Source organism: Panthera uncia, chromosome B1 (assembly GCF_023721935.1).
Source record: "Panthera uncia isolate 11264 chromosome B1, Puncia_PCG_1.0, whole genome shotgun sequence".
NCBI classification, from domain to species: domain Eukaryota; kingdom Metazoa; phylum Chordata; class Mammalia; order Carnivora; family Felidae; genus Panthera; species Panthera uncia.
The window spans coordinates 50,740,471-50,764,794 of record NC_064811.1 but is presented as its reverse complement, the minus strand read 5'-3'; the positions used below and the strand labels follow the sequence as shown (position 1 = coordinate 50,764,794).

Genomic DNA, 24,324 nt, shown 5'->3' with positions numbered 1-24,324 from the left:
GTGCAGTTAAATACCTTCTTGAATTAAGGCCATAAGGTCTGAGGAATATTTAACCAACATTCTTGTATTTTTTTATTGGGTGGGAGAGAAGGTGGAGAGGGAGAGAGACAGAACTGCCCAGTATATGACTTCCACTTTTCTTTTTCATTTTTAAAAATAGAATAGTTTAAGAGATAAGAGCTTTCACTATTGGGTTAATCTGTCTTGGAAATTAGGCAAGCCAAAAAATAAATAAATTAACACATGGAATTTTCTGGGACTTTCTCTGCTTAAAGTTGTCATTTTGAATGTGTAATCATATCATCCATGAGAAAGTGAATACCATGGCCTAAATTTTGTTTTCAAAGCGCCAAATAAGTAGTGGAATGCTAAAGTTAATTTTTATTTTTTTAAATAAGCAAGCTATACTAAAACAGAATTTATATCCTGTGAAAAATATTTAATTTTTAATATAAATGAAAACAAATTGTTGTCTAACACCGATAAAGCATTTTTGATATTCTTTCTTCAAAAAACATGTTTTCCAGGGGTACTTACACATCTTTGTCATGAACTCTTTATTCTTGGGAAGTCTATGGACCATCTTCTTAGAATAATATTTTTAAATATCTAAAATAGATGTAATTACAAACATTGTTATTGAAATAGTCATCTATTTCTCTATCTACTGACCTATTGATCACTTGGTCTGTCTGTCTATCATTCTCCATTAAAATAGTAAATAAAATGATCTAGTGACTTATTAATAATTACCATCATGCAAAGCAGGGACATTAAATCATATTTCAAAATTTCTTGAAATAAACCCCATACTTTGCTATGAAACTATCTTGGGTGTTTAGTGGTAACAAAATCACAGATACTGCTAATACTAATATCATTTCTTACCTATATGTATAGCTAAATAAAATACTAAATTTCACTTAGACATTAGTGAAAATAAAGTGTAATTTTTTGTTTGTTTTTCATCCAAGATCATGGGCTCACTCTCTATGGAATTTTTTTTCCCCATTCAAGATAAATGTTTTTATTGAAGATACTTTTTTTTTTTTTTTTTTGCAACAAGCATTCTTTCTTTCTGTTATATTGTTTTCAATTTCTAGCATTTCTTTTGGATTCTTTTATTAGAATTTTCATCTCTCTCTATACATAACTATCTGTTTTTCCAAATTGTGTACTTTTTACATTAGAATTCTTAGCATATTAATCATTGTTGTTTTAAATTCCTGGTCTGATATTTTACTTATGAGCTTTTTTTTTTTTTTTTTTTTTTTTTTTTTTTTTTTTTTTTTTTTTTTACTGGTGTCTTGTGGATCCTGTTTTAAGAATCAGTAATTATACTGAGTGCCTGATTTTTCACTGTGATAGATGTCTCTGCTATTCTGATGGATAATTCCTATTCTAGAGGAATTCATCATCTAGCAGGAAAACAAAACAAAACAAACAAAAAACAAAAGGATGGCAATGAAAAAATTCTGATCAATGGGATAAATGCATTAGTGGATGCATGTGTTAACAAGTACTTTGTAAAACAGTATGGTGGTTCCTCAGAAAATTAAAAAATAGAATTATCCTATGACCAAACAATTGCATTACTAGATATTTACCCAAAGGACACAGAAATAGTGGTTTGAAGGGATGCATGTATGCCAATGTTTATAGCATCACTATCAACAATAGCCGTATTATTGGTAGAGCCCAAATTTCCATCAACCAATGAATGGATAAAGAAGGTGAGGTGTGTGTGTGTGTGTGTGTGTGTGTGTGTGTGTGTGTGTGTGTGTGATGGAATATTACTCTGTCATCAAAAGGATGAAATCTTGCCATTTGCAAGTGGATGTAGCTAGAGTGTATTATGCTAAGTGAAATAAGTCAGTCAGAGAAAGACAAATGCCATATGATTTCACTCATATGTGGTATCTAAGAAACAAAACAAATGAAGATAGAGGAAGGGGAAAAAAAGAAAAAGAGATAGGGAGGCAAGCCATAAGAGACTCTTAACCATAGAGAACAAACTAAGGGTTGTTGGAGGGGAAGTGGGCAAGGATGGGCTAAATGGGTGATAGGCATTAAGGAAGGCACTTGTTGGGATGTAAATAATGAATCACTAAATTCTATACCTGAAACAAATATTACCCTATATGTTAACTAGAATTTAAATAAACACTTGAAATGTCAACAACAAGAAAACAAATAAAGAAGTACTTTGGGAACATACATAAAAGAGTTAACTTTCTAAGAGGTGATACTATAGGAAACACAAAACATGATGATATTTCTAGATGATAATCTCAGAAATATGCAGCCCATGATACCAAGTGTTGAAAGGGACACAACACACATCCAGATCTAGGCAATAATGAAGTTTAAAGATACAGAGGCATGACAATATTATGTTGCATGTTTTATTGTTATTGTTACTGTGTTGTATTTTTCCTACATCATACATATGAATCTACTGTTAAACCTTTTTTTTGATCTGCAAGTAAGAAAATGGATTAGCTTATGATATTTAATATGTTATATATTTAAATATTCAGCTCTGCTATATTCAGACAATTTCAGAAAGAGTATTTTTTTTCTTTTATCATTATAAAGAATTCCACTTTCAGCTATGGTAGACTAGATTGTATGAAACAAATGTTCTTCAAGGTTACCAAAGCCTTGGACTATTGATCAAGATCCCAGAGAGTTAGAAACTCAGAGAGATTAAACACATTTTTGGCATTAATTTTCCTCTTGAGTAAATGGCGAACCCAAAAAACTACAGCTGAATTGTAGGAGTATGAGAAGAAAGCCGTTAATGAGAACCTTATAAGTTAAGTTGAACTATCCTGAGTTATGTAGGGCAGCAGTGAAATTGGAGTTTAGAACTGTCAATTAAGAGGGGCCTGGTTAAACATACCATGTCTCTTCTTTGGGGCCCTTCTAAAACTTACATAGCAGTAAGCATGAATGAGAAATAGACATGACCTTATCTACAGCAAAACTAAGCCCTAATGAGAGCTGGTTTAAGATGGTTTAAACTAACTAGTTTAAGATGATCAACCATAATTAAACTTGCTTCCAAAGGCAATATTAACTTCTTTCTGGAAGATAACCTCAGCAGAACCATAAATTGTTCCTCAGTTTTTTCTTTGGAAACAAAAATAACCCAGCATTCAATAAGAAATAATGAGATTTTCAGAAAGATAAAACAGTAGCAATTCAAATAAGACAGTAGAATGAAATACAGAAGTGATTGATGAATAAGATTTATGCTTTAAAATAAATGATTATTATAAGAATTTAAATAGTAATAGAAGGGTTCATAAGGAGTCTGCAAAGAATACAGGATAATAGATACGAAAAATATTTAAAGGAATAATTGTGAAAATTTTCCAAAATTTGAAAAATTGAAAAAAATTGAAAAATTGGAAAAAAATTTCCAAAATTGAAAAAAGGCTTTATATTCAGCTTTTGGAAGTTTTACAAAGTGCCGCAAATTTAAAAAGAAATACATCTGGCATATTATATGAAAACTGATGATATAAAATAAACAAAATTTTAAAAGTAGCTAGAAAGCAAAGAACAATGTAAGAATGGTAGTTTACTTACCAGTAAAAATAAAATAAGGCATAAATAATAGAAAGCTATCAAATTATGTCATCAACATGCTGAAAAAAAGAATAATGCCAACATGGGACTCTAAACCCAGCAAAATTTTTCTTTAAATAAGAGAGAAAATAAATACAATTTTAGAAAAACCAACTAAGGACATGTGTCACTAGTGTAACATTACAATGGAAAACATAAAAAACAATTTTTTAGGTCAGAGGAAAATTATTCCATATTGATGCAAGAAGAAATGAATAGAAATACAAAGGTTAAATATATGTATTAAATTAATATAGTCTACACTGATAGCCATACTATCTTGAGAAATTTAAATATACATAGGAATAAGACAAAGCACCATTATCAGAAAAGAGAGAGAAATAAATAAGAGGTAACCTTTCAATTTCTCACATTGACCAGTAGGTGGTAAAATAATAATTTTAGTTACAATATGACAAGGATGTATGTAGAAATCTCTAGGGTAATCATTATAATAATAATAAAATAGTATAGGATTAGCTAGTTGATGATATATATATATATATATATATATATAAAATAATATAAATATTAATTTAATAGCTGACCAAAAAGGAGAGGCAAATGAATAAATAAAACAACTAGAGGGGCGCCTGGGTGGCTCAGTCGGTTAAGCATCCAACTTCAGCCAGGTCACGATCTCGCGGTCCGTGAGTTCGAGCCCCGCGTCAGGCTCTGGGCTGATGGCTCAGATCCTGGAGCCTGCTTCCGGTTCTGTGTCTCCTTCTCTCTCTGCCCCTCCCCCCTTCATGCTCTGTCTCTCTCTGTCTCAAAATAAATAAATGTTAAAAAAATTAAAAAAAAAAAAAAACAACTAGAACATAGATGGCAAAATGACTTATAAATCCAAATGCATCAACAATTACATTGTATTGTAAGAAACAAAAACAAATATTTCCATTAAGAAATCAATGGTTGAGACTGACAAGAGTCAGTAAAAAAAAAAATGCACATTACCTTAAAAGAAGGTACAAATTAAAAATAATGACACAAAGTATCATTACAGAGTAAGTAAAAGGACAAAGTATATAGAATATATACAATAGCTAAAGAGATCTGCTATAACTTTTTTCCCACAAGGGAACAGTAGATTTTAAAGCAAGAAACATTATGAAAGATAAAAAGGGATGTTTCATAATGATAAAAGAATCACTCTATGTAGAAGACTTAACAATTCTAAGTTTATTTTCAGCTAATAACAGTCTAATATGTATATGCATATATACATATATGTATATATGATTTTTATTTTTATTTATTTTTATTTTTTATTTGAGAGAGAGAGAGTGAATGCAAGCAGCGGAGAGGGGCAGAGGGAGAGAGAGAATCTTAAGCAGGCTCTACACACAGTGTGGAGCCCGACGTGGGACTGGGTCCCACTACCCTGGGATCATGACCTGAATGGAAATGAGAAGTTGGACCCTAAACTGGCTGAGCCACCCATGCGCCCCTCCAGCATATATAATTTCAGTATTTTCCACTGAAATGGGAAATAAGAAAAGCATTTCCATTATCACTGCATCAGTATAACACTGGGTTGAAGTACATTGACAATAAAAGAAGATAAAAGGAAATTAAAAGTTTAAGAAATAGAAATAAACTATTTTTGTTTATAAATGGTGTAATTTTCTATCTAGATAATCCAATAGTGTAACATTGTACATTTAGTACATTAGTGTACATTTATAATGTACAGGTTCAATATGAAAATAAATTTACTGATACCCAATAACTATAAGCAATTACAACATAGTTTTAGGAAAAGTGTCACTTACAATAGCTTTGAAAACAAAAAAGTATATAAGTAACATAATATATGCGAGATTTCAAGACAGAAAATTATAGACTTATTAATCAAATTGAAGAAAATTTAAAGGAAGGCATCAAGTGCATTGCTTAGAAGACTAATTATTATACATTTTTAAATGTTGATTCTGTGCAATATTGTAAAATATGTCAATTCTGCCTAAATATCATTCCTTGATTCAATATAGTACTGTTATAAATTGATGGTTTTGTGTAAACTGAAAAGTTGATTTTAAATTCATACGGAATTGAAAATATCCAAGTTTATCCAAGGTAATCTTTCATTCTTTAAAGTTAACTTAAAAATTGTGTTAATAACTTATAGGCAACATGTATCCAAAATTTTAGATGTACAGCTTGTTGAAGTTTTACATATGTATAACCTAAGGTAAATAACTTTTCAGCATCACAGATTTCCTCAAGCCTCCTCTCAGCAGTTACTTCCACTGTAATCTGTATTTTGTACAAAATCACCATAGATTAATTTTGCATTCTACTTGAACTTCATATAAACAGAAATAGTAGGTGTCCTTTTGCATCCGACTTCTTTCACTCATCATTATGCCTTAGATTCATCCATGTTTCTTCATCATAAGGCTGTTTATTTTTTCTGTCATTGTGAATGGTTGGTAATACTTCAAAGGCCAATTTTGACATAAAAATATAGTTTGCAGTTATTTATGTTGTCCTAACTTGCGGAAAATGAATTTTAATATTGTATTATTGAATGTTTCATTAACATGTCTTTACAATTTTTTTACTTTAAAGTTTCTCTTTGTCAGGCAATCTGTTAGTTTTGGTAATTGAATGGGGATGGAGCAAAAGTCTCAGTTTCTTCTTTCCTGCAGCTTAGAATTTCACTGATTAAAAAACCACACTATGTGCGTAGGGGCACCTTGGTGGCTCAAGACTTCGTTAAGTGTCAGACTCTTGGCTTCGGCTCAGGTCATGATCTCGCGGTTCGTGGCAGCTCTGCCAGCACACAGCCTACTTGGGATTTTGGTCTCCCACTCTCTTTGCCCTTCCCTGACTTGCCCTCCCCCTCGAAAAATAAATAACTAAACAGAAAAACTAAAACACTATTGTACATGTAAATGCCAGCGGGGACATTTATTCAATCAAATGTTTGTGATGTACAAAAGGGAGAAAACGATACCCAAACCGAGTTCTAAGTGCGTATGTATGCAGGATGAGGGTGGTGGTTGCCTAGGAAATCTTTCCTTAGTAAATGATGTTTGTCTGTCAAGTGGAAAGAGACAAGGTCATGGAATCTCAGAGAGAAGCAATAGCATGCACAAAGGCCCAGTTGCAAATAATTGTCTTACATTCTGCTTTTATTTTTACTGTTCTTTTTATTTTGTTTTTCAATTTTTTTTTTTTTTGAGAGAATGTGTGTGTACAAGTGGGGGAGGGGCAGGCAGAGACTTAAGCAGGCTACACACTCAGTTCAGAGGCAAAGCTGGATGTGGGGCTCGATCTCATGACTGAGATCATGTCCTGAGCCAAAATCAGGAGTCGGATGCTTAACTGACTGATCCATCCAGGTGCCCATTACTGTTCTTTTTAAATTTTACTTTTATAATGTGAAAGAAGTCGATAGTTCCATACTTCTATTCTCATCTGGAGGAACATCTACTAGATTTACCCCACTGACCTCATGTCCTACCCTCTCACACCTTTCTCCCTAGTGGCACAGGAATGAATTATACGAGTGGATTTGTGGTAAGGAATTAGGTAGCTATATCACAATACCTCATCAGTTTTCCTTTAGGTTGTTTGCCTTTGGTGGGTTTGTGGCCATATCTGAAGGGGCTTGCTTGCTCCTGTAGAATCGATCAGCAGTGTTGTAGTTTTGTATGTTTCAGAGTGGGTAAATCTATGTCTGCTTTAAAAATAAGGTAACTAAATATATGAAAGGATGAAGACAGTTTTTGTAATCAGGTTTATCAGAAAATAAAGTCCACATTTTGACCTGCCTCTTACTGATTTTTGTCTATATCCAAATTAGTTCTAAAATTATTTTTCAAGGTTAGATCTTTTTATTTGCCCAAACCTCAACATATAAGCTAACTAAGCTATTAAGTAGATGACTGTTATATTTGCATATATTTATGCTAATCTAAACATATTTTCAATGTAAAGTACAGATAACATTATTTGACAACATATATATCATTCATTATTTCAGGTCTGAATAAAGAATTTCATATCTCTTTGTTTCATTATCATTAAAAGAAGACATAAGTGAAAGGTAATTATTTTTAGAACTAATTCTCTTACCTTAAAACTCCCTTTATTCAATAACACCGAATTTCTCTGAATCTCAAAGTAGTACAGTTAACTTTGAGGACATCCTGTAATCTTCTTTCTATTTTCAGTCACTGACCAATGCTGTGAATGTATTCTTGTCAATATCCCTTGTGTGGTAATATATGCTTTCAAGACTGATCATGGGGGAGCACATCTCTGAGACCTTTATGGATTCAGAGTTGATATACTGTTCCCTTGCGTTCCCACTCTAACATGAAAATGCTTCTAATTTATTGAGTCACAATATTTGTATACTTACAGTATCTATCAAAATGACAGCTCGTAAATATCAAATTAATGAATAAATTAATGTATAGTTGGGTTTTATTATCTTTTACAGCATATCATATTGAAGAGGATGTTTTAGGAAAAGGAATGCAGTGCTGCCATAGCTGAATTTTGTGTCACTGTAGGATCAAATATAAATACATATATCTATGAAGATGTATGTGAAGTCTAGAAAATGATTAACATTTCCTAGACTACATTTCCTGGGGCTTCACAAAGGAAAGCCATAAACTGAATATCCAGTTCCATTACACACTGCTTCTTTAAACACGAAGCAGTTGATTTATTTAACAACTTGGACTACAATGTGAACTTTTGTACCTTTGAGCTTTTTCCTCAGTATTTCTCACGTATCTAAACACTTCTTCCAACTCACAAAGCATTTCCTGTTTTAAGAGCTCGCAAACAAATCCCACTTGTTCTGTTAAACCTTCCCAATACATCTCCACCAGTGTTTATATCTCATGTCATTTAAAGGTTACATTAAAAAAGATCGTTACAAATTATTAATGATAAACTCTATCCACATTGTCCTGTGATATTTCTTCCACCTTTTCCTAGAATCCTATATTTCTTAAAGATAACATTAGTGTATATCTTGACTACATAATTAGAGAGAAATGTCTTTGAGGGCATGCCTGTTTTATATCCGTTGATTTCTCTATCTCAGAAAATATTCCATATATATTTGTTCCTTATTTTTTATTAAAGGCTTACAGAAAAAAAAAATTGTACTTGTAAGTATTAAGCATATGACTAGTATGGCAATTTCCTCTCATGTCAATATAGATTATTTTAATTACTATAAAATGTGACTTGCAACTTCATTTTTGGTGATTCTTCATGAATTATTGCCTATCAATTTGAGTAAAGGGGAATATCATTTTCCTGATTATCAGTATTCTATTCATTAAGACACCGTAATGTGAACACAGTATAATACTTTGAAATGCCACTAAACTAAGCCAATTATTTTATATTATTTTAAGTAGGAGTGGCATAACTTGGTAGCTCAACTGCTTTATAAACCATCACAGTTAAATGGTGATGTACATCACGTCCTTTGTATCTACATAGAAAACTGCACATATCACATACTGCTTACCGAGCTTTGCTGATATATGACTTAACAAATATACATATGCTGCCTGTGGTAAACTGTTGCCCTCAAGTTAGTGAGCGGCAAGAGCTTTTTATTTTAGTTTTAACATGATCTGTGTGTCTGTTTTTGTCGTCTATGGGCAATGATTAGTTATTGTATTTTATATTTCATAGTTCTTTTCTTACTCTTATATTTCTTGAGTTTTATTAAAATCAAGTTACCTGATATGACAAAGGTTTCCCCACATAGCTGTGACATTCGGTGTTTTCTATATATGGAAATATGACACAATTAAAGGTATATTTGGAGGACTTATAAATGCTCTATAGTAATAAAATATACGATTAAATTGCGACAAAATTAATTTAATGAAATTAACAATATTTACTTCTGAAGCTTTCCTGTTGAACATTTTAGAGAACATTGCTCCACTACACACTCATTTTTATAATTTAAAATGCCAAGATTTTAAGTGATTTTTTTAAGCTCATGGTTTTTTTTTTTTGTCTCTGTAAGGAAAACTCGCCAACTAACGAAACTCCACTCCCCTAAATAACAGCAAAAAAAAAAGCAAACCTATGAAAACAAAACAAAACAAGATACCAAACAACCAGACCATTGAGATTTTAAAATAAAGGTTAGCTTAATCAACGATTTTTTTCAAAAAATTAATATTGCACAATCCTTTATCACCATGATAAAAGACAGGCTTTTGAATATTATGTCTCTTCAGTCGTCATGTTCATAATCAGAGAGTTAACTGCTGCAGAAGAGTAGCTAAGTGTTAACAGTGGATGTGGAGGATTCCACAGGTGGAATTAACAGAATCCCAGTTTTAAACTTAAAACAGCTGGTCAAGTGAATACATTTGAATGGACATTTAAAATGATATGAAGAGTTAAACATGGAGTTGCAAATGACAGGAGAAATGTGTGTTGTGCTCTTAATCTCTTCCTTCCAAAGACTATCTACCTTGCATTCTTCATTATTACCCTTCGCTTTAGCTAGACACCTCCACTAGCAATCCCCAGCTAGCTCACATTGGACATTAAATATTTATTAACAGGTGGCATATACAATATATACATCAGTGTGTCTCATTTCTAAGTAACTGAATATAAAACTTTTTGCATATTTCAACTGTGATCATTTGTTATTTTTCGTAGGTTTACATTTTTTCTTTCTCTTTCTCCTTCCCTTATTTTCTTAATTTATCTTTCCTTTTTTACTTCCTGTCTACCCATGAAAATCTGTATTAGGCAATAATTTTCAGAGACTATCATTCTCAATAATCTCTTTTATTTTCCCAAATTATCAAAATGCTTCCAAATATTTCAGTATGAATATTCTTGAATAATTTCTCTTGCAGATTATATACCATTTTAAAGAAATAGGAAATGTAAAAAAGTAAGAAAATTGTATATTTTTCAGAGATGTAGCTCCAGAATGTGCTACAGTACTTAACACATTTTATGATTTTAGATGACTGCAAAATATCACTTCTGTTACTTTACTGTAACACTTCGACTAGTTTTCTAACTACATTCATTCAGTGTTTTAATCCTTATTATTCCTGTATTTTCTCAGTACAGGGTTATATCATCACAGTTGCACTTGAATTCAGGACTTCACTTTTAACTACTTAACATGTTAAACCTTCAATATATAAGAATTTCTGATCTTGAATATTTGTATATTTCCTCAAAATAGGTTATTCATCTCTCAATCCTTCCTCTTTTTCTTTCTTCTCTCTTTTCTTTCTGTTTTTTTCCCTCTTTTTCTTGTTCTCTTAGGCTTTCAGTGGGAGTGGTATAATGAAGACAGAGAAATGTGACAGAGGTGAATAAAAGAGCACCCTGGAGAAAAAGAAGAATCTAAGCTGTCAAGGAGGAGGGGAAGCCATGGCCTACACACACAACAAATTGACGATTCCGCCACTTTCATTACCTTTTATTGCACTCACCTTCCATTATCCTCTTTCTTCTTACTATTATAGACTTATTTTCTCCACCATAAGACACTTCAGCTTTGGATCAAGTAAAATATGGCCTTCAGTTCTTATAAACACTATCCTTAGTATAACTACAAATAAGCATAAATTAGTAGTAAGTAAATGTATAACTAAATAAATTCACAAATAGACAACCAAATGGAAAATGTATATGTATAAAGATATAGATGATATACATATATAGATGTCACATTATGAATTGATATATTCTTACTTCTTTTGAGTGCTCCTCAGTAGTCAGTGACGACCTTGCCTCCCTTTAACTTCTTCTAAAGATCCTCATCTGCTAATCCAATTTTTTAAATTAATTTTACAATCCTAACATCATGAGCATATTTTCAGCTCATTCTGTTTTAATTTTCCAAGGGAAATTTGATAATTTACAGAAGATCAATAACGATAAGCAAAACTTGCATTAGTTCCTTTTCTTGACATACAATTCCATTTTAATTTTCAACTACCCAATTCCACCATCATATAATTTTTGTTTGTTTTGTTTTTGTTTTGCTTTGTTTTTGTTTTTGTATCCACACATATGTACCTTAATTGTGTCTAGCTTGTGATTTCTCTTCTTTCCTCATGTTCTAGGCTTTCGGAATCACTCCTCTTCCATTAACTTCAGCCTCATCTTTATATTTCTTTGATTTAATATAAAAAATAGAACATCTCAGATAACAAGGGTAAAATTTTCCTCTTCATTCATCTCTTATATGGTCTTTCTTCACTGATAATATTCTTAAATAGGAGTCTATATTTCCTTTATAATTTCCTACTTAGTAATCAAACTCATACAGTGTTATTTGTGAAATAGCACTGCACGATGCTGTGATTAAGATGGACAATTATTTTTTAAAAAGATAGCCAATTATTTTTGCATTGTTAATTCCACTGAAAATGTTCTGCATGTCTATTGATTTCTCAGGATCACTGGATATTGTACTCACTGATTCTTTAATATCTTCTACTTTATTGATGTAACCACTCCATCTTTTTACATTTTTTTTTCTCTATCATGGCTTATCAAATATCCTTTGTGGACCCATCTTCTTCCAATAGTTTATTGACTGTCAGTATACTCTTTGCTTTCTGCTCTGTGGTGATACATTCAACCCCTGTCTTCTCTCTCACTTATAACTTGATGAATCTCAATCAAGACCTCTTAATTGATCTAAAAATACATAATCAGGATCCAATAAACCTCATAAACCTTTTAAATACTAGGACGTAAAGACCCAAAGATGGGAAAAACAGATGTCCATGAAATACACAGAAAAATATGAAAATAATCAGCCATGTACAAATTGTGACTGGTGTTACAAGAAGAAAGATATGTGGTAACAGGAAATTTTACAGTTGGAGAATTTGATCTAGTCAAGTATGTATGGAAAATCTTTTCTAATGAAGTGAAATAACTTAAATCTTATGTATTAGTAGCCTCAAATTTGGCAAAAGAAGAGATTTCCACACAGAACAGAACAACATGTGCAAGGACTCTATGATAGGAAAGAACATGGTGCCCTATAGGAATTATATGGGTAATATAGTTGCGATGATGAGACCAAAGATGTGTGTTTGTTGCAAGGTACAGACGGGCAGAGATAGGTACCAAAATATAAAGGCATATTAAGTTTTTTAAAAATTATTCTTTGTTAACAGGGCAGTAGAAAATAGTTTAAAATATTAGTTATAGTAGTTATTTGGATATTTAAATTAATGAATTTGCCTCTGATTGATGGGACAGAATGACAATAAATCATATATAGAGGCTATCACTGTAAATTGGTATGAAGAATATAGATTTATATTGGGATAAGAAAATATTCAGGGATCCAGAGAAACCTGAATTGTTTTAGATATAATCAGAAGTTTCTATTGAGAGCATCTGGTGACCAATTAGGTATGGAGAGTGAGGGTAAGTTAAAGATGTCATCAAATTGTTACCATCACATAACTGGATTGTTGATTATGTTGTTGCGAAGATACTGGAAAGAAAATTTAAGTCTATTTTTGTGGGAAGAGTACACTTGATGTTTGATATGTTTTTGAGATTTCAAAGGAGAGAAGCCAGGTAGGCATTTGGATATATATGTCTGATATAGAAGTAATATAACTGGGAAATATTTATAAATTAGTGAAATACTTGTGTATACCCAGCAATTAAACATGTGGGCATAAATATGATTGCTTAGGCAAATATATTTCTCACAATATATTGAGAAGAAAGACGAAGACAGAATCCTTAGGAATCCAATCAGTGTTGGGGAAGAAGACATTAATTCTGTAAAAGAAACATGGAAGTAACAATCTAAGAGGAAGAGAAAATGGGCCAGAAAAGCTTAAAAATGTGTATCCAAAGTGATGCTGCAACCATAGTGTAAAATGCTTATCAAAAGATAAAAATTGGTAAATAGATATCTTGTTTAGTATTGTCCTTAGAAGGAACTGTTTCATTGGTGGTGATAAAAATAACACAAGTATAATACCTAATATGTGCAGGTGCTGTTCTAAGCACATTAAATATATTAACTTATTTATTGGAATGAGAAATAAGGTACATACTTTTTTTTTTTTCAATACTCACTACATAGATGAGACAATTATGGCATAGAAACTCTAAGTATGAGATGGCTAAAAACTCAGGTGGCTAGTAAATAGTTGTAATTTGGATATGAGAAGTCTATTTAATGAGTCCTTGATCATTTTTTTTGATAATAAGGGTAAGATAGTTTGGAGTAAAGTGTGATGGTATAGGAGGAAAGTAAATAGAAAGCAGATACAGATAATTCTTCAGGAGCAAAGTGAGCTACATATTTGAGTAAATGTAGATGAATATTGACTATATTGGGGTAACAATGTCTGGTGAATTTAACATACAGGAATAATTAAAATATACATAATAAACAAATCTTTTTTAATGTTATTATTTTTAATTTTTTAAATATTTGTTTATTTTTGAGAGACAGAGAGACAGAGCCTGAGCGGGAGAGGAGCAGACAGAAAGGGAGACAGAATCAAGCAGGCTTCAGGTTCTGGGCTGTCAGCACAGAGCCTGATGCAGGGCTTGAACTCATGAACCGTGAGATCATGACCTGAGCCAAAGTCAGATGCTTAACTGACTGAGCCACCCAGATGCCCCTAATGTTTATTTGTTTTTGAGAGAGAGAGAGAGAAAGAGAGAGGGAGAGAGGGAGAGGGAGAGAAAGAGAGAGAGAGAGAGAGCGCGCACATGAGCAGAGGAGGGGCAGAGAGAGAGGGAGACACAGAATCTGAAGCAGGCTCCAGGGTCTGAGCTGAAAGTACAGAGCCTGATGTGGGGCTGGAACCCAGGAACTGCAAGATCATGACATAAACCAAAGTCAGACGCTTAATGAACTGAGCCACAGAGGCGCCCCAATATACATAATAAACATATAATTCAAAAGGGAACTATATGCAGTTGAATTTTTCCAAGGTCTTTGCATTTCCTAGGAAATGTATATTTGCCTTTCATCAAAATGCAACTAGTGATTTTTAGATTAAGCACTGAAATAATTGTAAAGTAAAACATAAATACCAAGGAAATGATGAGACTGGATAAAATTCAACAAAAGTGCACAGTAAAGATAAATAAATAACAAAAAGGTCAAATAAGATTAACTCAAATATACATTAAATGTATTTAGATTTATCTCTGGAAAGGATACAGTAGGCAGAAACAAGGCAGGTGTCCTGTTGTCACACAGAAATAGTAGATAAATTACCCCCAAATATCACAATTTTAATTACATTTGAGAAGAAGTCTTTCCTAAGTGTGATGATACTATTGATTAATTTCTCCCAAGAATACTTGTTGGTCTGATGTTAGGGGTTTTGAGGGTAGGTGAATCTACCAAAGGAAGTGTGGCAAACAGACTAATCTCTTACAAAATCAGTAGAAAATATAGAATTACTCTCCGTTTTTTAACAGTAAAATCATCTCTTGCACCTATAGTAAATATTATCATGGATTGGGATACAAATCAAGTATCAAGTCTCAGTTAATTCTGTATTCCAAGTTTCTTTTTTACATAGCTATCTAAGGCTTATTACTGTTTTTACCTAAGTGTCCTATTTGAACAAGCATAGAAAAACATAAATAGGAAAATACTAAGTGAATTAAATTAAAGTAATGTAGCTAATTATGGATGATATGCTTTCAACAGACCATTTCATTAGTTTAATCAATATCTCATAGTTTGCTTTTTTTTTTTTTTAATTTAAAACTTTTAATCTGATCCTTGCAGTAAGAATTTAAAAACACAAGGGAAACTAAATGAAAAGTAAATCTGACTTAAATTAAAACATCCCTGATTTAAATTGGAACATTGACATTTGTAAATAATTTGTCACAGAACATTTGGTATAGGGTAAGCACATCAAATGATACATTAATCTAAAATCAGCTAACACTAGAGATAGAGAAAAGGTTAGTTAGGGGATTGAGCATATGAAGGTTATAAAAGGCAACTTAATTGCTTAAAATTTTCATTGAATATAGGATATACATGTCACTTTTCATTTGCCAGGATATTGATTTGGTTTCTTGCATTGCTATGGAACCTTATGAGGAAGATTTGTATGTTCATTTGTATGTTCATTACTATTTAATTTATAAAAACATGATATATTTATATTCTTTTAAAATTATAGCACTGAATTAGTCTCAATTATAAAATATTTTATTGTGAAAAATTTGTATTTTAAAAGTTACAAAAATAATTTCTGAATAAGTATTAGACACAGATTCCCCAAATAATGTATATATACTTAATTATAATTTATCTCCTTTTTCCCCTTTCCTCTTTCTTTAGCATTAATATTGACTGTATACATGTGTTTTTATATATAAACTATTATGTAAGTACTGCAATGAATATACTTTAAAAACAAGAAGATATTATTAAACCATAGAACAATTATCAAAATCCAAAATTGATATTAATACAGTCCTATAATTTCACATATAGACTCTGTTCACATTTTTCTGAAGTTCTGACAGAGGTTTTTCAAAGATCCAAAATAAGATATCACATTTATTTTTGTTAAAAAAGACATATGTTTAAAAATCCTTGGCCTAAAATACAAGTTTTCACATATTTTCATGTAGAGGTGTCTATTAGTCATTAGGGTTTTGTGTGTGCGTGAGTATACATCAAAAATTCATAATAATTATGCATCATTTTCTCATAAGTACTGAATATGTGATTCTTATATTTGGGCATTTGTGATTCATCATGAGAATTCTTGTATAATGAGTAAATAATTTAAACAGAATAAAATTGAGAAATATAGTGGACAATAATAGAAACCAAATATATAATGAACAAATATTTATTCCGCATTTGTGTCAGTGGTGGTAGATTTTGCATTCACACTTATCAGAGAATACTTCAAAATCTATATTAAAAATATAAAAACACACACATAGATATACTCCCATTGAAAGTGTTGCTCTGAGTAAATAAAATTTTCACTTGGCCATTTAACTTTAATAGAGAATGCTACACTAGACTTCCATATAATTTAAATTTTTTTTTTAACGTTTATTTATTTTTGAGACAGAGAGAGGCAGAGCATGAATGGGGGAGGGTCAGAGAGAGGGAGACACAGAATCCGAAACAGGCTCCAGGCTCTGAGCCGTCAGCACAGAGCCCGACGCGGGGCTCGAACCCACGGACAGTGAGATCGTGACCTGAGCCGAAGTCGGACGCTTAGCCGACTGAGCCACCCAGGCGCCCCTAGACTTCTATATAATTTAAAAGACCTAATTAAAATAGTTACTTTTGAAAATCACATCAAAAATATTAACTGCTAAGTACATTACTTATTTTTAATATTGTTCATTCTGATATGAATGGAGTGAATATATGATAAAATATTGACAATTTAAATGTGTTATAAATCAATCTTTTTCTAGCTTAAGGCTGTGTTAGCACCACTTAATTTTAAAATATTCCATTTTTCAGAACCTCAAGTTATTAATACTTAAGAGTACATTTTTATACCAAAGTATAATCAACTATTAAATAAAATCCAGGGGCTCCTGGGTGGCTCAGTCAGTTACTTTGGCTCAGGTCATGATCTCATGGTGGATGGGTTGGAGCCCCATGTCCGGCTCTGTGCTGACAGCTCAGAGCCTGGAACCTGCTTTAGATTCTGTGTCTCCCCCTTTCTCTCCCCCTCTGCTGCTTGCCCTCTGTTTCTCTCTCAAAAATAAATAAACATTTACAAAATTTAAATAAAATCCAGGTAGGAAATACAGAAAATGTAAATATTTTAATTAACCAAATATATAACCACTGAGAACATTAGTACTGTTTACATAAATTCTTTAAAATGATTTATAATCAATAATTTGCCACTTTGCTATGGTACCAGTGATTTTACCATTCATTTTTCTATATTACTAAATTAGCCAATTGTTTTTCTGCTATAAGCATTCTATTTGTTAAGGATTCATAAATGCCAATACCATTAAAGGAACCTAAATTTACAAATTTGAAAAAAGGATAATAACACAGAAACAAACTTGTATAGTGATTATTACATGTTGGTATGTGTTTACAGTCTCATTAATATGTCTCATTACATACATACCATGCATCACATTTTTATTGAAGCAGTTTAGCATATTAACATGTTTGATTGCACAGCATGATACTTTGTGCCAATTATGAAACAAACTCCATTCTAGAAGTTTTACATATACTAACTTCATTAACTTCATGGTGCACAACTTTCTGAAATGTCAGTCACTAGTACATGTTAGTCAAATTATATATTGAAGATATTTTGTCTTTATCCCTTAATGATATGCAGCAAATTTATGATGAAAAAACCAAAACACTAACAAATACTGTTTGTAAAATTTAGAAGAAAACATAGGAAAAACTTTATGTCCTTGAATTAGGAAAAGATTTCTAAGATATCATGCCCCAAACAATATGCCATTGAAATTAAAAAAAGAAAATGCTACTCCAAAGACACTAATTGAAGAATGAAAAGACAAGAAACAGACTAGGGAAAAATATTGGCAAATTGCATATTAGATAAAGGAACTTGCATCAAGACTATATAGACATAAGAAAACCCAAATGGTAAGAAGACAAGCAACCCGATAAAGAACAGGTGAAAGATCTGAGAAAATCCTTTACAAAGAAGACATTTGTATTGCAATTAGCACTTGAAAAGATGCTAAACACTAACAATCATTAGGGAAATTAAAATAATAACTATAAATAATAATAATAAATAATAAATAATAACTAAAAAATAATAATGAAAGAGATATAGACCGAGAACAGATAAGAGGATTAATAAGACAAATAGCTGGGAAAATGGAATTTATTGGTGAATATAGTTAAAAGGTATACAGGAGATTCTTACCATATTCTCACGTTGCTATAAACTTGAATTCATACCAAAATAAAAGTTTATAAAAAGAAATTTCCAGAAAAACTGAGAATTATATAACACATAAAAGGACAATTTCTTCCATAACGATTAGACTCTATATAACTAAAGAAAGATGTAATAATACTTCTACTTCTCTACATGTCTACATCCTCTTCCCTTTTGTAAAATAATCACATCATTTTTAAGGACCACACTGTTACTTTATCTCAAATTAATTGCCTTAAGATCATTCATTAACTTTACAGCATCCTACAACATGTCCGCCTGTTTTAATATTGCCAATTTATCATAGTCAACTTAATTTAACTTAACATTTAAGTTTGACTCGGGAATCACCAAATATATTGCATATGACTTCTCTTTCCTCTCAATCACTATGCCATTTATGGTTTTAAGTGGTTTTACACTAGGAGCACTCCTAAAGAGATTAATAGCAATATGGGAATTCAATATTTTATCTCTGATATATTAGGAGAAAAACTTAATTTTAGAATGTATAAAAATAAAAGCATGATGTTGAACAGGTTAACAGTTTAGAAATCAATTTTCACATACTAGAAATGGTTCAAGTGTTATATCAAAATTGTTAACCATTATTTCGATAAGACATATTCACCTAAATATTAGAAGACTAAAATTAAATTTCTATTGACTTACCATAAGAGTTAGGTATCTGCACCTGGCTAAGAGAAGAAAGAGCTTTTTTTTGGAGCCCTGACACAGAGGTTGATATTCCATAATATTTTCTTGTTACTGTTGTTGAACTAGATTTGATTAATTGGTATTTGCCTGTAACATCCTATTGAATTTAATATATCCTACGATTTACTGAAAAAGCAGAGTCATTTGGGTAGATTCATCCATGGGGATCTCATAATGAAAAAGAGGGAGAAGGACTGAGAGGATTGAGAAACATGAAGAAATAAGTCAAAATTTAGAGTTAATACTGTCAAAACTTGTATTTGACACTCACTGAGTGATGATCGTATCAGTCCATTGGGAAGCATAACTGCTCTCATGGAAGTCTATAAAAGGTATGGAGAATTCCTGAATGAAATCCATGTATGTATGTTAGAAATGATCTCATCTAAATGAAGAGCACTAAAAATTTTGAAACTACAACATGACCAATACCATTTGGTATTATATTCTGATATAAACATGAGTTCATTTATCATTCTCAATTTTTCTTTGTACTCTTGCCATTTGCAACAACGTGGATGGAACTGGAGGGTATTATGCTAATGAAATGTCAGAGAAAGACATACATCATTTGGTTTCACTCATATGTGGAATTTGAGAAACCTAACAAATGAGCATAGGGGAATGGAAGGAAAAATAAGATAAAAACAGAGAGGGAGGCGAACCATAGGAGACTCTTAAATAGAGAACAAATTGAGGGCTGATGGTGGGGTGGGGGTGGATGGCATTAAGAAGGGCACTTTTTGAGATGAACACTGGGTGTCATATGTAAGAGATGAATCACTGGGTTCTACTCCTGAAGCCAAGACTACACTGTATATTAACTAACTTGAGAATAAAAAAAAATTAATTATGTAAATTATATATGATATAGTTACATACATAATTTAGATTCTTTTGTGTGTATATATATATTTCCATATCTATATCTTTATGTCTATGTATTTATATGGACAGCATGTAGGTATATGTTTTATTTTTTTCTTGCGATGTCTTTCAAAGACGTATCATTGTCCTTGGCTAACCCTGGCAGACTTGGCGTCTGCCCACGTGCAATAGAACAAAGCAAGTCCTATGGTAAAGCATAGTACCAGTGCAGTGGAAAAAATCATTCCGATCATAGTTGGAGGCACTGAAAAGCCTAAAAAGGCTGAAGAGCATGGTCATTTGATTTTACTAAAAGTGAGTGTAAATAACTTGAAATAATATTCAAATTTATCATCCTGTTATATACATAAATCAATATTTACACTAAGCATGAATAATTACATAAAAAAAAAGTCTCTAGTTAAAAGATCATTTTTTTTTCCAAAGGAGCAACAATAAAGCTGATGATATTTTCAGCAACAATGAAAGGATGAAGAGATATTATCTTACATCTTTGAATATAACAACAAAACAACAATATTTGCCAACCTAGAATGCTATATTCAATAAAGTTATCTTTCAAAATGCAGGTTAAATGTAGACATGTTTAGATGAAACTTGAAAGAATTTATCATTAGAATTCTTTAAAATGGCTGCTAAAAATAGAACATTGTACCACATTCTTCAGATGAAAGGATAGAAGTACAGGAAGACATGAAAAAGGAAGAGTAATTATGTTGGCAATTACTATTGGTTTAGGCTTAGTAATTTATATTATTCTTAGAAATTGTTCAGATTTATCACAATGAACAGATTTATTGACACACAATTGACCATGACTTTCTGTGTCTTTTATTTTTTGCGTGTGGATTATAGAATAACAGAATACAGTCAATTTTCTGTGGTGCATTGGTGACTTCAGTATTTTAAGCAGACAATTTGGTTTTTGGAAAATTAATTATAGTCTTTCACTCCTTTAATGGAAGTCTTACATTTTATCTGGTACTCCTTAATATTTCCTGCACTTTTTCATTTCGGCAGCTTCACCATGAAGTATCTCGTGATGATTTCTTTTTATTTATTCTGCTTACGATTCTGTGGGATTGTAGAATTTTCTGATTTGTATTTGTCATCCTTTTGGAAAATACCTCATTCATTAACTTTTCAAATATCGCTTTTTACTATTCTCTTTCTTCTGGTACTGGGACTCAGATTAAACATATATGAGATATTCCTATTTCATCCTCCTCTATATTTGATAGTTTTTTTATTACCCCAGGTAAAATTTTGGAAAATTTATTCTAACCTTAAAGTAGTTCATTTTCTCTATTCAGTTATAACTAATCTGTAATCACACAGTACGTGCTTATTTTCAAATCTGTCTTTTTGAATATGCTTCTATTGTCTGTTATTTCTGTGTTTCTCAGGCATGGTATTTAAAATCTTATGTGCCTGGCTTCTATTGAGTATGTGCTTAATATAGAATTTAAAACTTTATTTGTAGTAAGAATTTTAGATCTAGGATAATATTAACTTTCTGAGAATATATATTCTTTAATTCTGTGCTAGATACTCGAAGGGCAGGGGGCACTAGGAGACAAGGACAATTTAATCCAAACTCTAGGCCTGAGGTAGAACAGGCTGAAGGTGTAGTTTTACGTCTGTTTCACCCTCAGTCTGAAGGAGTAGCCTTAAGGGATCCCAGATTAAGACAGAAATAGAGTAGACTCTCCTCTTTAGCTAAGCAGGCTCTGCACACCCATGTTCCCATTTCTCTCTACTATAAAAGCTGAAGCTCAATTTTCTACGTGGATATTTTCTGAATTGAAAAATGCCTCTGAATACAAAAACTACTCAAGTGTAGACACATGTTTATAGGTTCTTCCTTTCTTCTAAAATGTGGCCCATTAAACCCTTATTATGCTGTTAACACTTTGATGTTCATATTTCAATTATTATTTTATTTTATTCATAATTTTTGGTGTCCTCAGTAGAGAAGTTGGCCTTCAGCATTAACCTACAGTTACCAGAATCAGAAGTTTTCATGAAGTGTTTCATTAAAATTACACTAATTAAATGATTAATAAATTAACACAAAGCCTGTTTTAGTCATATCCCCCTTTTTATGGGCGACATGAAAAAAACATGATTTTTTTGTGAAAGAGATTGGGATGGTTTTGTCCACCTTTGTTTTTTTTTTTTTTTTGTTTTTGTTTTTTAATTTTTTTTATGTTTATTTCTGAGACAGAGAGAGACAGAGCACAAATGGGGGAGGGGCAGAGAGAGAAGGAGACATAGAATCCGAAGCAGGCTCCAGGCTCTGAGCTGTCAGCACAGAGCCCGACACGGGGCTCGAACTCACAAACCGTGAGATCATGACCTGAGCGGAAGTCGGTCATCAACTGACTGAGCCACCCAGGCGCCCCTGTCCACCTTTGTTTGAACCACACATTAAACTTAGGCAGAAACTATTTAATCTAGACAAAACATATTAAGACTTACACATATATTAAAGAATGTCAACATACATTTCTCACATATATCATCTTAATGTAGTATTCATTAGCAAAATAAAACTGGATAATTAATAAAGCACTTTAGTAATATAATAAATTGTTATAATATTGATGAATGTAAATCAGCTTTGTCCATAAGAACCATTCCTAATATAGCTACATGCTTTTCACTCTGTTGTAGAAGTTAATTTACATAAGAGGAAAATTCCAAAAAGGAAAAACAAAATGTATATCCTCCTAAGTAGTGAAGCCAGAGATCTCCTCACTTTACTTAATCACAGAGTTAGCACCAAAATTTACAAGGCAATTGATTGAACACATGGAACACAGTGTTAAGAGTAACATTTGTTTTTGTGCTTTGCACAACTCTGTGCTGGCATCTTTTCTTTCTCAACCTTCCATCAGCCATTTTGTACACCCTAAATTATTCATGAATGCAATAACAGGTTTCTGCATTAATAATGTATAACTACATCAAGAGAATATGAAAGATAAAATGTAAGTTGCAAAAGAATCAAAGTTTTGGCAGCTTTTATGATATCCATTCATCTGGCATTTTCTATCATTAATCATTATACCATTTTTGGTAGGATACGTGCTTAAGGATAAAAATTTTCCTCATTGAAATACAGGACTGTTACACTTAAATATAGAAGATAAAAATATTGATATCAATATATAGACATAGGTATAGATATACACAGTTTTTCTTTACTATAAAGAGCAAGAGATAATTTTTGTTTGTTTTAGGAGTTATTTTAAAAATATTTAGAAAAAATAGTCAAGAATTATTTTTTTCTAGTTCTATATTTTCACTCATGTGTTAAATACCTTACATGATACAATACTGTCAAGAAGAATATGAGTAAAATTTTGGTGGGAAAGTTAATGTTCTCTGTAGAATATTCTTCTCTTACTACATACTTTATTCATATCTTTACTTAGAATTATGCATGCAGAGAGATATAAATGACACCTTAAATTCCTATATTGATTTTTTTAGAGCAGTGCAAAATTTAACTTTAAAGCTTATTGAATTAAATATTTTTAACATTTTTAACAATATGGAATCACCACCTTTTCAAGAGGCCAGTATTTGATTCCAAAAACATAAAGATAAATAATACATATTAACTGCCTTTAAGAAGTTTCTTTGTTATCCCTCACAGAAAGCCTATCAGCTGATTCTAACTGGTTTACTAGTATAAAGGTTTGAACATTGAGACACAATTTCAATGCCATTTTTCACCTTTGAACTTAAGAATTTAAATAGATATTAAATATCTTCCAATCATATTTTTTCATTTTCAGGTATGGAAAGTGAACATCAAAGTAAATCAATTATATTATCACTATTATAACAAGTATTTATAGTAGAATCTTATTATTTTGTATTTCTTTTACATCACATTGACTGTTCCTTCATCCTTTGTTGTTAAGCAGCCAATACTTAAAATAATAACCAAGAAAAAATTTCATTTTCTCTTCTGCTACTTGTAATAAAAACATCATAGAACATGACAATAATCATGATCAAATTTGTATATTAGCAAAATCAAAGGCTACAAACTTATTGTGCTCTACAAATAAGATTTATTTGTTCTTTACAGTGTTTTAATTAAGATTAAATTGTCAAAAAATTGAAATTTAGA

General features: G+C 31.5%; 1 long non-coding RNA gene across 1 annotated transcript in view; it reads left to right on the top strand.

Moving 5' to 3' along the window:
• Positions 1-11,286, top strand: part of LOC125922765 (uncharacterized) — a 73,723-nt gene extending 62,437 nt beyond the window's left edge. Inside the window, exons 2-3 of the long non-coding RNA XR_007457773.1 lie at positions 7,631-7,693; positions 10,936-11,286. This is a non-coding gene — a long non-coding RNA (uncharacterized LOC125922765). The remainder of the gene's footprint in view (positions 1-7,630; positions 7,694-10,935) is intronic.
• The last annotated feature ends 13,038 nt before the right edge of the window (positions 11,287-24,324 follow it).